Here is a 10,072-nt window from a genome sequence, read left to right on the forward strand (position 1 = left end):
TGTTTTTTGTTTTTTTTTCCAGTAATATCAAATGACAGTCCATCATAGCCAGTCTGTCTTCTGGCAGTCCTGATTTCTGAACTTTGCATATACTGGAGATTATTTTGCTTCTTTCTACCTACAGAACATGGAAGGGACTAGGGATGTGGCAAGAATCTCACACCTCTCAGAGAGAGGAAGTGAAATTGACCTTCTGCAACTTTGTTTTGATAAAGGGCTTGAGTTAAAGTCTAACCCCAGAGGGCTGACCCAGTTAAGAGAGAGAGAGAGAGAGAGAGAGAGAGTGTGTGTGTGTGTGTATGTGTGTGTGTGTGTATGTGTGTGACCATTTTCCTTGGAGAATGCTGCTTCTTAGACTATAATCCTAGATATTATAAATGAATAAATAAATAAAGAACCATGAAACTCTGGTTGGCAGCACAGGTTAATGATCTGATTGTGGCAAGAGAGGACCTTGAGGTTTATCAATTTTGTATGTTTGTACTGGGGGAGCTTGTAGGGAGGATAGGGTTGCAGCAAGTACTTGTGGAATATTGCTGGATATTCAAGGCAAATATAGACCCAGGATTTATGAAGTAAGCACTTCATAATTGGGAATCCAAAAGCCCCTAAATTAACGGACATCTCCAAAGCATTGTAATACCCTGATAGTATAAGAATCGTGTTCTCTAATAACTTAAAACATGGCCTTATTTTTGAAATCAAAACCTTCAGCATAAATATATGTGCCTTTTGTGCTTACATACCTTATGGCTGCCATTAGCTACAGCTCTTTATACGTGGGGCACTGTATCTTATTATTAAAACCATCCAACAAAAAATGATCTCCTGTTGCAACTTTGGATTTCCTTTATAATGAAAGAACTTTCCAGACCTCATAGAGCATTTGGAAATATTTTCCTTATAAACAGAAATCTGACTACTAAGTACCATTCTTTCCCAAGGTCTTCAGAGTTCTTTTTCTTTTCTTTTCTTTCTTTTTTTTTTTTTTAGACAAAGTCTTGCTGCATCACCCAGGCTGGAGGGCAATGGCATGATCATGGCTCACTGCAGCCTCAACCTCCCAGGCTCAAGAAATCCTCCTGCCTTAGCCTCCCAAGTGGCTGGGACTACAGGTGCATGCCATTATGCCTGGCTAGCTTTTTAATTTTTTTGTAGAGATGGTGTCTCACTACGTTACCCAGGCGGACAGAGTTCTTATTTCTAGGAATAATAACATGAATATTGACTCGTTCATTAAAAGAGAAAGGTGTTAGGCTTAATGCTTTCATTGTTCTGTTTTTTCTTAAGGCCAGCGCCAGAGTTACTTAATAAATAATTGTGCTGTCCTAAAACCACTTTGGGGTAACTCAGCAGAGAACCCAGGCTGCCAACCCAGGGCAATATGAGTATAGTTCCTTCAGGCTGGGAGGGGTCCTGGGCATGTGGCCACCCAATGGGCTGCATATTGTTGACTCAGGCAGAGGCATGCCTGCCTAGGGGTAGAAAGGGACAGCCTGCAGCAAGCAGGAAGAGTTGATAGGTACTAAGATGGAGAACATTCATGATATAAAACCATTGTAATCACTTTTAAGTGCACAATTCAGTGACATTAAGTACATTCAAAATGTATACAACTATTACCACTATCCATTTTCAGGACTCTTCCATCATTCCAAACAGAAACTCTGTACTCATTATACAGTAACTTTCCATTCACCCTGTCCCTCAGTCCCCGGTAACCTCTATCAAACTTTCTATCTCTATGACCTTGTCTATTCTAGGTACCTCATATAAGTGGAACCATATATTTGTCCCTTCTTGCCTGGCTTATTTCACTTAGCATGATGTTTTCAAGGTTCATCCATGTTATAGCATGTGTCTGAATTTAATTCCTTTTTAAGGATGAATATTTACATGACATTGTGTTTATCCATTCATCTGTCAGTGAGCAGTCAAGTTGTTTCCCACCTTTTGCCTACGGTGAGTAATGCTGCTATGAACACTGATGTTCAAGTATCTATTAAAATCTCTGTTTTCATTCTTTTGGGTGTATACCTAGGCGGATGAGGGTTTGTTTTTGTTTTTGTTTTTGTTTTTGACCATCAGGGTTCCAATCGGTGCTACTTTTCCTTTTAAATACATTCTAGGTCTATTTGAGGTTTTTTTTGTTTTTTCGTTTGTTTGTTTTGTTTTGTTTTGTTTTGGGGGACAGGGTCTTCTTGCTCTGTCATTCAGACTGGAGTGCAGTGACACAGTGACATGATCACTGCAGCCTCAACCTCCCAGGCTCAAGTAATCCTCCCACCTCAACCTCCGGAGTAGCTGGGACTACAGGCATGAGCCACTGTGCCCAGCTAAGTTTTAAAAAGTGTTTTGTAGAGAAGTGGTCTCCCTGTGTTGCCCAGGCTTCTATTTGTTATATAATCATAACATCTTCCTACAACGTTTTTCTGTCCCAAATAAGAATTACAGTGTGTTCATCAACTGGAGAAACAACTTCCCACAACTGCTCAGGTCCTCAGAGCATCTGACAACAGCCAGTAGCTGAGTGTCTCTGCTTTAAAGAATTTATAGTATGTCACTAGGGTCAGGACCTCAGCCTGGGACTGGACCCCAAAAGTAAAGTAAATCATACTGCAATTTTGTGCAAAAAACAAAGATTAAGCGTACACAGGAAGGTACAATATGAAAAATAATTTATTTTATTTTTATGACAAAAAGGAGTAGAGGAAATTAAAGTTCACGGATGAAACATTTTTCCTTAAGCTTGTTTTGGTTTTGTTGATAAGATAGTAAGCAACAATGGGAATGGGAATTGACAAAGCCTGATTCATCTCTCGTCTGATCCTTAACTGTGCTGATGAAAGCATGTGTCTGACCCTAGAGAGGGAAGAGAAGAGTTTCCAGGGAGCGAAGCTGAAATGTCTGTTATATATAATGATTGCTCTAAAGAGACATGCATGGCTAAACTCAGGTGACGTGGTAGAGACTGAGTTGTCTACCAAATATTTATTCTAGTTTTATTTATTAAGCCTGACTTTGTTTGGAATGGCAATATACCTGTGGAGGCTAAAGCAACTCTATCTTGGATGCTAATCATGTTGACAAAGCAAGATGTGTCTTATTTATTTTTGTGCTCTTCTCACCCAACCCAGAGAGGAGAAAGTGTACAGCATATAGTAAATCTTCAGAACATGTTTGATGTTGGATTGAATAATCTGCTTTATTTTATCATCTAATAACTCCTTAGTGAGATTAGATGGATGGCTGGTGAAAAAGTGTTCGGACTGATACTGTATTTATCTGTTCAGCATAAAAATATCTTACAAAAATCTATTATGTATTTGAAAGAAAGGCATCAAAATGTTAACAACAGTGGGATTGTCTAACTTCCAGATTTTCTGCACTTTACATATATAACTTTTGTAATTAAAAAATAGTTGATTTCCAGCCTGGCCAACATGCTGAAACCCCGTCTCTACTAAAAATACAAAAAATAGCAGGGCATGGTGGCACGCGCCTATAATCTCAGCTACTTGGGAGGCTGAGGCAGGAGAATCGCTTGAACCCAGGAGGCGGAGGTTGCAGTGAGCCGAGATCGCGCCACTGCACTCCAGCCTGGGTGACAGAGTGAGACACTGTCTCAAAAATAAATAAATAAATAAATAAAGTTGACTTAAAAAATCTACTTAGAAAGCAGAGATTGCAGTAGAAGAAAAAGGATTTAATTAAATATTATGGCTTTTCAATACTTTTTGTTGTGTAGTATGCTCTCCCCAAAACACAGTTGCATAATAAAATTGAGTTTGAAAGTCCTCCATAAATTAACATGTTCTAATAATTCTATAGGAAAGAATGGAGATACAATATTTGATCTAGAAAGTGCATATCCAATGATAATCTGAGCAAGGAACACCATTCTCCTTAAAGTAAACAGCGCACAGCTGTTTCCATCATGCTGACTGTAAGAAGATTATCATACTCAGAAAAGAAATTCCAGGAAACTGCGTTCTAATTAACATGGAAATGAATCCACAAAATAAATATGTATCCAGAGTTTATGCAATCCCAGGGTACAATGGAGACAGATGCAGATTGATCTAATCTGGTTGTATTAGGAATACGAATGTTTGTCGGGGAACATTGCGTGGAAAGTTGACATTTGGTTCAATCAGGAAGGGCAAAGTAGAAATTATGAAAGCAATTTCCTTTGTCCAGTTAAATTAGGCATTCAAATAACAGGCTACTCTTTGACCTTCCTGGGAAAGGTCAGGATGGCATCGAACGGTCATTAAATAAATAGCAGACCTATTATGGTAAATACTTTGTGAAAACTTAGGAAAATATATTCTGGATTGAAAATCAGCCACAAAAGGATTTGCAAGAATTTCTCTAGCATATTTTTATTGCTTCTATTTATCCATTTTTAATTTGCAGAAATAGTAAGGACTGGTAAAATCACTAGACCAAACTGAATATGGGGTCTATTGAAGAAAATTAAGAGGTCACTTTTGTGCCACTTGCTAATGTGTGCCGCAGCTGCTAAAGAAAGGAAGTTTTGTTGTTTGTTTTGGTTTTTGTTTTGAGACAGAGTTTCGCTCTTTTGCCCAGGCTGGAGTACAATAGTGTGATCTTGGCTCACTGCCACCTCCTCCTCCTGGGTTCAATTGATTCTCCTGCCTCAGCCTCCCAAATGGCTGGGATTATTGGCAGGTGCCACCATGGCTGGCTAATTTTTGCATTTTTAGTACAGACGAGGTTTCACCATGTTGGCTAGGCTGCTCTTGAACTCCTGTGCTCAGGTGACCTGCCTGCCTGGGCCTCCCAAAGTGCTGGGATTATAGGCATGAGCCACCGCGCCCAGTCAGAAAGAAGGTTTTTTGAAAAATAGCTCCTCTGGATGTCTCCCCAAGGCCCCACTTGATATAGCTAAGGAGAATCCCTGGCATGTATCATAAGATATATGGTTTCTTAATCAGATGGGTGACTTGCAGGACTAGAATTTAAGAACACTCTTGATACTGTCCTAGGTTATAATTCCCAACTTGTATTACAGCAATGGACATGCTGTTGTTCATATTTTCTCCAACAGTCCAAACTCCAAGTATATGAAGTTAAATCAAATCTCTTTTCTTGTCCATTAAAGTTCAAGTTGCCTTAATAAAAGCTGGCAAGTTGTTTTTATAAACACTAAATTAATAGAACAGATTTTGGCTGGGCACAGTGGTTCACGCCTGTAATCCCAGCACTTTGGGAGGCTGATGCAGGATGATCACTCAAGTTCAGGAGTTCAAGACCAGCCTGGGCATCAGAGGAAGACCTCGTCTCTACTAAAAATAAAAATAAAGACAACTAACTGGGCGTCGTGGTGTGTGCCTGTGGTCCCAGCTACTAGGGAGGCTGAGGTGGGAGGATCCCTTGAGCCCAGGAGTTGCAGTGAGCTGTGATAGCACCACTGTAGTCCAGCCTGGGTGACAGAGCAAGACCTTGTCTCAGAAAACAAAAATGAAAATAATAGAACAGATTTTAAAGCTATTTTTATATTATTCATACATCTTTTTTTGCCCCTATCTTCTCATTCAGATTCAGATTTACCCAACATTTATTAAGCATTTACTATGTGTCAACCTCCATGCTGGAGGATTTCATGTTAAATTTATCATTATTTAGCCTGATAGAGGCAGTTCAAAGACAAAGTCTGAATCAGGTGTTTTGACTCAAAATCATGGGTCCTTCAAAGTATCAGTGGATTAGATTATTATCCTCATGTGTAACTAAGATAATACAAGAAATATTTGGAGTCATATTTTAATGTATTATCATTGTTATTATTGTAGAAGTAGTGTATATGTATCCATAATTTTAAAAATTTAAACAAAACGTAATTCTGTAAGTGAAAAGTAAAAGTCGTCCATCTTTTTCCTTCCCTACTCCTAGTTTTTCTCTACTGAAATACAGTACATTGTAAAACTGGCCATAATATTCTACAGTTTCTCCCATTAAGAGGTAGAGTGGGCCAGGTGCTATGGCTCACACCTGTAATCCCAGCACTTTGGGAGGTCCAGGTGGGTGGATCACCTGAGGTCAGGAGTTCGAGACCAACCTGACCAACATGGAGAAACTCTGTCTCTACTAAAAACTACGAAAATTAGTTGGGCATGGTAGCATGCACCCGTAGCCCCAGCTACTCAGGAGGCTGAGGCAGGAGAATTGCTGGAACCTGGGAGGTGGAGGTTGCCGTGAGCCAAGTTCTGCCACTGCACTCCAGCCTGGGCCACAGAGCAAGACTTCTTCTCAAAAAAAAAAAAAAAGAGGTAGAGTCCCTTTGAATCTGGGATGGCCTTGCCACATGCTTTGGTCAATAGAATACCACGGAACTGGCATTGAATGAGTTCCAAGTCTAGGCTTCAAGAGGCCTTGCAGCTTCCTATGTTGTGTTCAAAGAGCACACTCTTTGAATAAAGCTGTCACCATGTGACCATGCCCAGGATTGTCTGCTGGAAGGTGAGAAACCACATAAAGTACAGATGAGTCATCTCAGTTGAGACTTCAACCAGCCAAACCCCAGCCAACCTGGCCAGAACTGCTTGGATGAACCCAGCCTAACTTAATGAACTGAAAAGTCATAAGCTTTAAAAAAAAAAAAAAAAAAAAAAAAAAAAAAAAGGTGGTTATTTTAAGCCACTAAGTTTTGGGGTAATTTGTTATGCAGCAGAAACTAAATGATGCAAGAGGTGACCATTTGAACAATTTCTGGCATTTGCAGACTATAAGGACACAAGAACAGCTAAAACTCCATGGACTAATGAAATAATAAAGGAAAGAACCTGAAGTATGAGCCTAACATGATCCTAGATGGAACTAGAAGACCATCATTAAGGAAATACAAGAGAAGATGGAGAGAGTACAGAGAGACAAAGTAAACAAACATGTAAATTCAAGCCTGCCTGCTTAAGAACTTCTCAGGCACAATACTTATGTGTTTGCTGTCAATCTAAGCAGATTTTTGTTGCCTCACCTCTCAACTGGACAGAATTACAGTGTGGATGGGCCTCTTGTCTGGTTACCAGCAAAGAGAAATCTCATGATTGTGTTTGTAGGTTGAATTGGTATTATGTGGGTTGTGGCAGCTGCTACCTGACTGACGTCTTCATCTCCTTCTTACCACCAAAGAGGGTTGAGATGGCTCCAAGAAGGAAAAACAGAGAAGTTGTCAACATCTTGGTGCAGAAAAGCAGGTGGAGCCAGTCTCTGCAGAAACCCTGGTAACTGAGCTCAGCTGACAAGTGCTGAGGAAATTCATAGTTGACAACTGCTCGGTACAGATGATGACTAAAGAAATGGCTCTCCCAGCAAAGGGAGAAAGATCCAGGCCAGTATACGCTTAGTCTGTCACAGCATCAGATCTGGAAATAGGGTAAGGGGAGAAGAGACTGTTTTGAGTATGTGATAGAACTTTGTAAGAATATCTTTAATGAGGAGAGCAAAATGGGTAGTGAAGGGGAGAATTCAGAAGTAAAACTCAGAAGATGAGCCCTCAGCAAAAGGGGTTTGACAACAACATAGGCTCCAGTAGAAGGAAAACTCTCTGTGAGAGTTAGGACTACAAAGGTTGCCATTCTTAGAACCAGCACTTTGTAAATAAATTGGTTTTCTTTTTGGCTCTAGAAGCTTTCGGGATCTTTTCTTTGTATCTGGGGTTTTGAAATTTCACAATGATATGGCTTTTTTGATGGACATATTTTTCATTATTTATTATTATTATTTTTTTGAGATGGAGTCTCGCTCTGTCGCCCAGGCTGGAGTGCAGGGGTGCGATCTTGGCTCACTGCAACCTCTGTCTCCCGGGTTCAAGAGTTTCTCCTGGGCCAGGCATGGTGGCTCATACCTGTAATCCCTGCACTTTAGCTGAGATGGGCGGATCACCTGAGGTCAGGAGTTTTGAGACCAGCCTGGCTAGCATGGTGAAACCTCGTCTCTACTAAAAATACAAAAAAAAAATTAGCTGGGTGGAGTGGTGCACGCCTGTAATCCCAGCTACTTGGGAGGCTGAGGCAGGAGAATCACTGGAACCCGGGAGGTGGAGGTTGCAGTGAGCCAAGATCATGCCTGGGCCACAGCATGAGACTCTGTCTCAAAAAAAAAAAAAAAAAAAGAGTTTCTCCTGCCTCAGCCTCCTGAGTAGCTGGGACTACAGGTGCACCATCATGCCAGGCTAATTTTTTAATTTTTTGTGGAGATGGAGTTTTGCCATGTTGGCCAGGCTGGCCTCGAACTCCTGACCTCAGGTGACCCTCCCACCTTGGTCTTCCAAAAGACTGGGATCACAGGCATGAGCTACCACGTCCAGGTGGATGGACTTATTTTTCATTCATCTAGAGACATTTCCTTTATTTTGGGAAATTTTCCTTAATTGTTTCTTTAATACATTTCCCCCACTATTTTCTCTGTTCATTCTCTCTGGACCTCCTATTATTCAGATCTTGAGGCTCTTGTATTTTTCCTCTCTTATTGTATATCTTTTGGTAGGACAAAAAGACTATTGCTCTACATTCTAGAAAATTTCCCTAATATTTTTTAGCTTTCTGACTTATTTATTTATTTTCTCCAGCTTTTTGCTGCTGGAGAGTTTTCTTGAATTTTAGATGACCCTACGCTGACTGCATGCTTGAACATGGTTCACCAACCAATGTCCGCCAGGCCAAACATTACATCATCACCCTTCTGACCACTTTTCTTCAACTCTTGGAGTTCCAATTCCAAATCTTTATCCCTTGTTATAGAACACTGACAATACCTGGTTTAAATCCTTTAGGCAAAATATTAGAAGATCCTTTTTCTAGAAAAATAGAACCATCCCACAATAAAGACATACAGATACTGACATTTGAGGAACCTCCACAAAAGAGCTGACTTCTGCCTTCAGTGAAACTCTAGTACAGCCATTATGGAAAACAGTATAGAGATTCCTCAAAAAACTACAAATAAAATTACCCTATGATCCAGCAATCCCACTATTGGGTATTTATCCAAAGGAAAGGAAATCAGTATGTCAAAGAGATAGGCACTCCCATGTTTATTACAGCAGTATTCACAATAACCAAGATACGGAATCAACCTCAGCGCCCAGAAACAAATGAGTGAATAAAGAAAATGCATGGCTCATGCCTGTAATCCCAGCATTTTGGGAGGCTAAGACGGGCAGATCATGAGATCAAGACCATCCTGACCAACATGGTGAAATTCCGTCTCTACTAAAAATACAAAAATTAGCTGGGCATGGTGGCAGACACCTGTAATCCCAGCTACTCAGGAGGCTGAGGCAGGAGAATCACTTGAACCCGAGAGGCGGAGGTTGCAGTGAGCTGCGAGCGCGCCACTGCACTCCAGTGCAGTGCTTCAATTTCAATTCGGCTACCTTTGGGCAAAGCAGCAACTTGGTAAGCAGCTCTAGCAGGAAAATTACTCTTGAAATACTGTTTGTAGATTTCATTGATAGTATTGAAGTCATTTATGTCAGCCAGAAGAACGGTTGTTTTCACCACATTAGTGAAGTCACAGCCTGCAGCTTTCAGAATTTCACCCATGTTTTTAAGAGCTTGTTTAGCTTCTTCTGCTACCCCTCCTGACACAAGCTGTCCACTTAAAGGGTCCATGCCTATCTGTCCTGAAATGTGAATGGTCTTGTCGACTAACACAGCTTGACTGTAGGGTCCAATGACCCCTGGGGCTTTCGCGGTGCTGATCACCGTTTTGATCAAGGACGACATGGCTAAGTCTTCCCTCTTGCAGCCCCTTCAGGAGAAGAAGCCCCAGCACCAGCCTTGCTCACGTCTCATGGGACTTACTATGTATTTTCAAGTAGCTAGAAGAGTAGATTTTAAATGTTCTCAACACAAATAAATGATTAATGTTTGAGGTGATAGATATGCTAATTACCCCGATTTTATTATTACATATTTCATACTTGTATGGAAATATCACAGTGTACCCCATAAATATGTACAATTATTAAGTGAAAATTAAAAATAATAATACATTTTCAGTGTTTAGATTTAAAACATTTACATTCTGTCCCTTAAACATACTT

The 10,072-nt window shown here is 40.4% G+C and overlaps 1 pseudogene across 1 annotated transcript; it reads right to left on the reverse strand.

The window, feature by feature from the left end:
• Window positions 1-7,115: 7,115 nt before the first annotated feature.
• LOC105529831 lies at window positions 7,116-9,820 on the reverse strand (annotated as a pseudogene). The gene is made up of 2 exons (XR_001004569.1): window positions 9,368-9,820; window positions 7,116-7,294 (listed from the first exon to the last, which is right to left on the reverse strand). The product of XR_001004569.1 is annotated as a ribonuclease UK114 pseudogene (transcript).
• Between the last annotated feature and the right edge of the window lie 252 nt (window positions 9,821-10,072).

This window comes from Mandrillus leucophaeus, unplaced genomic scaffold, assembly GCF_000951045.1.
Source record: "Mandrillus leucophaeus isolate KB7577 unplaced genomic scaffold, Mleu.le_1.0 Scaffold785, whole genome shotgun sequence".
Classification (NCBI taxonomy): Eukaryota; Metazoa; Chordata; class Mammalia; order Primates; family Cercopithecidae; genus Mandrillus; species Mandrillus leucophaeus.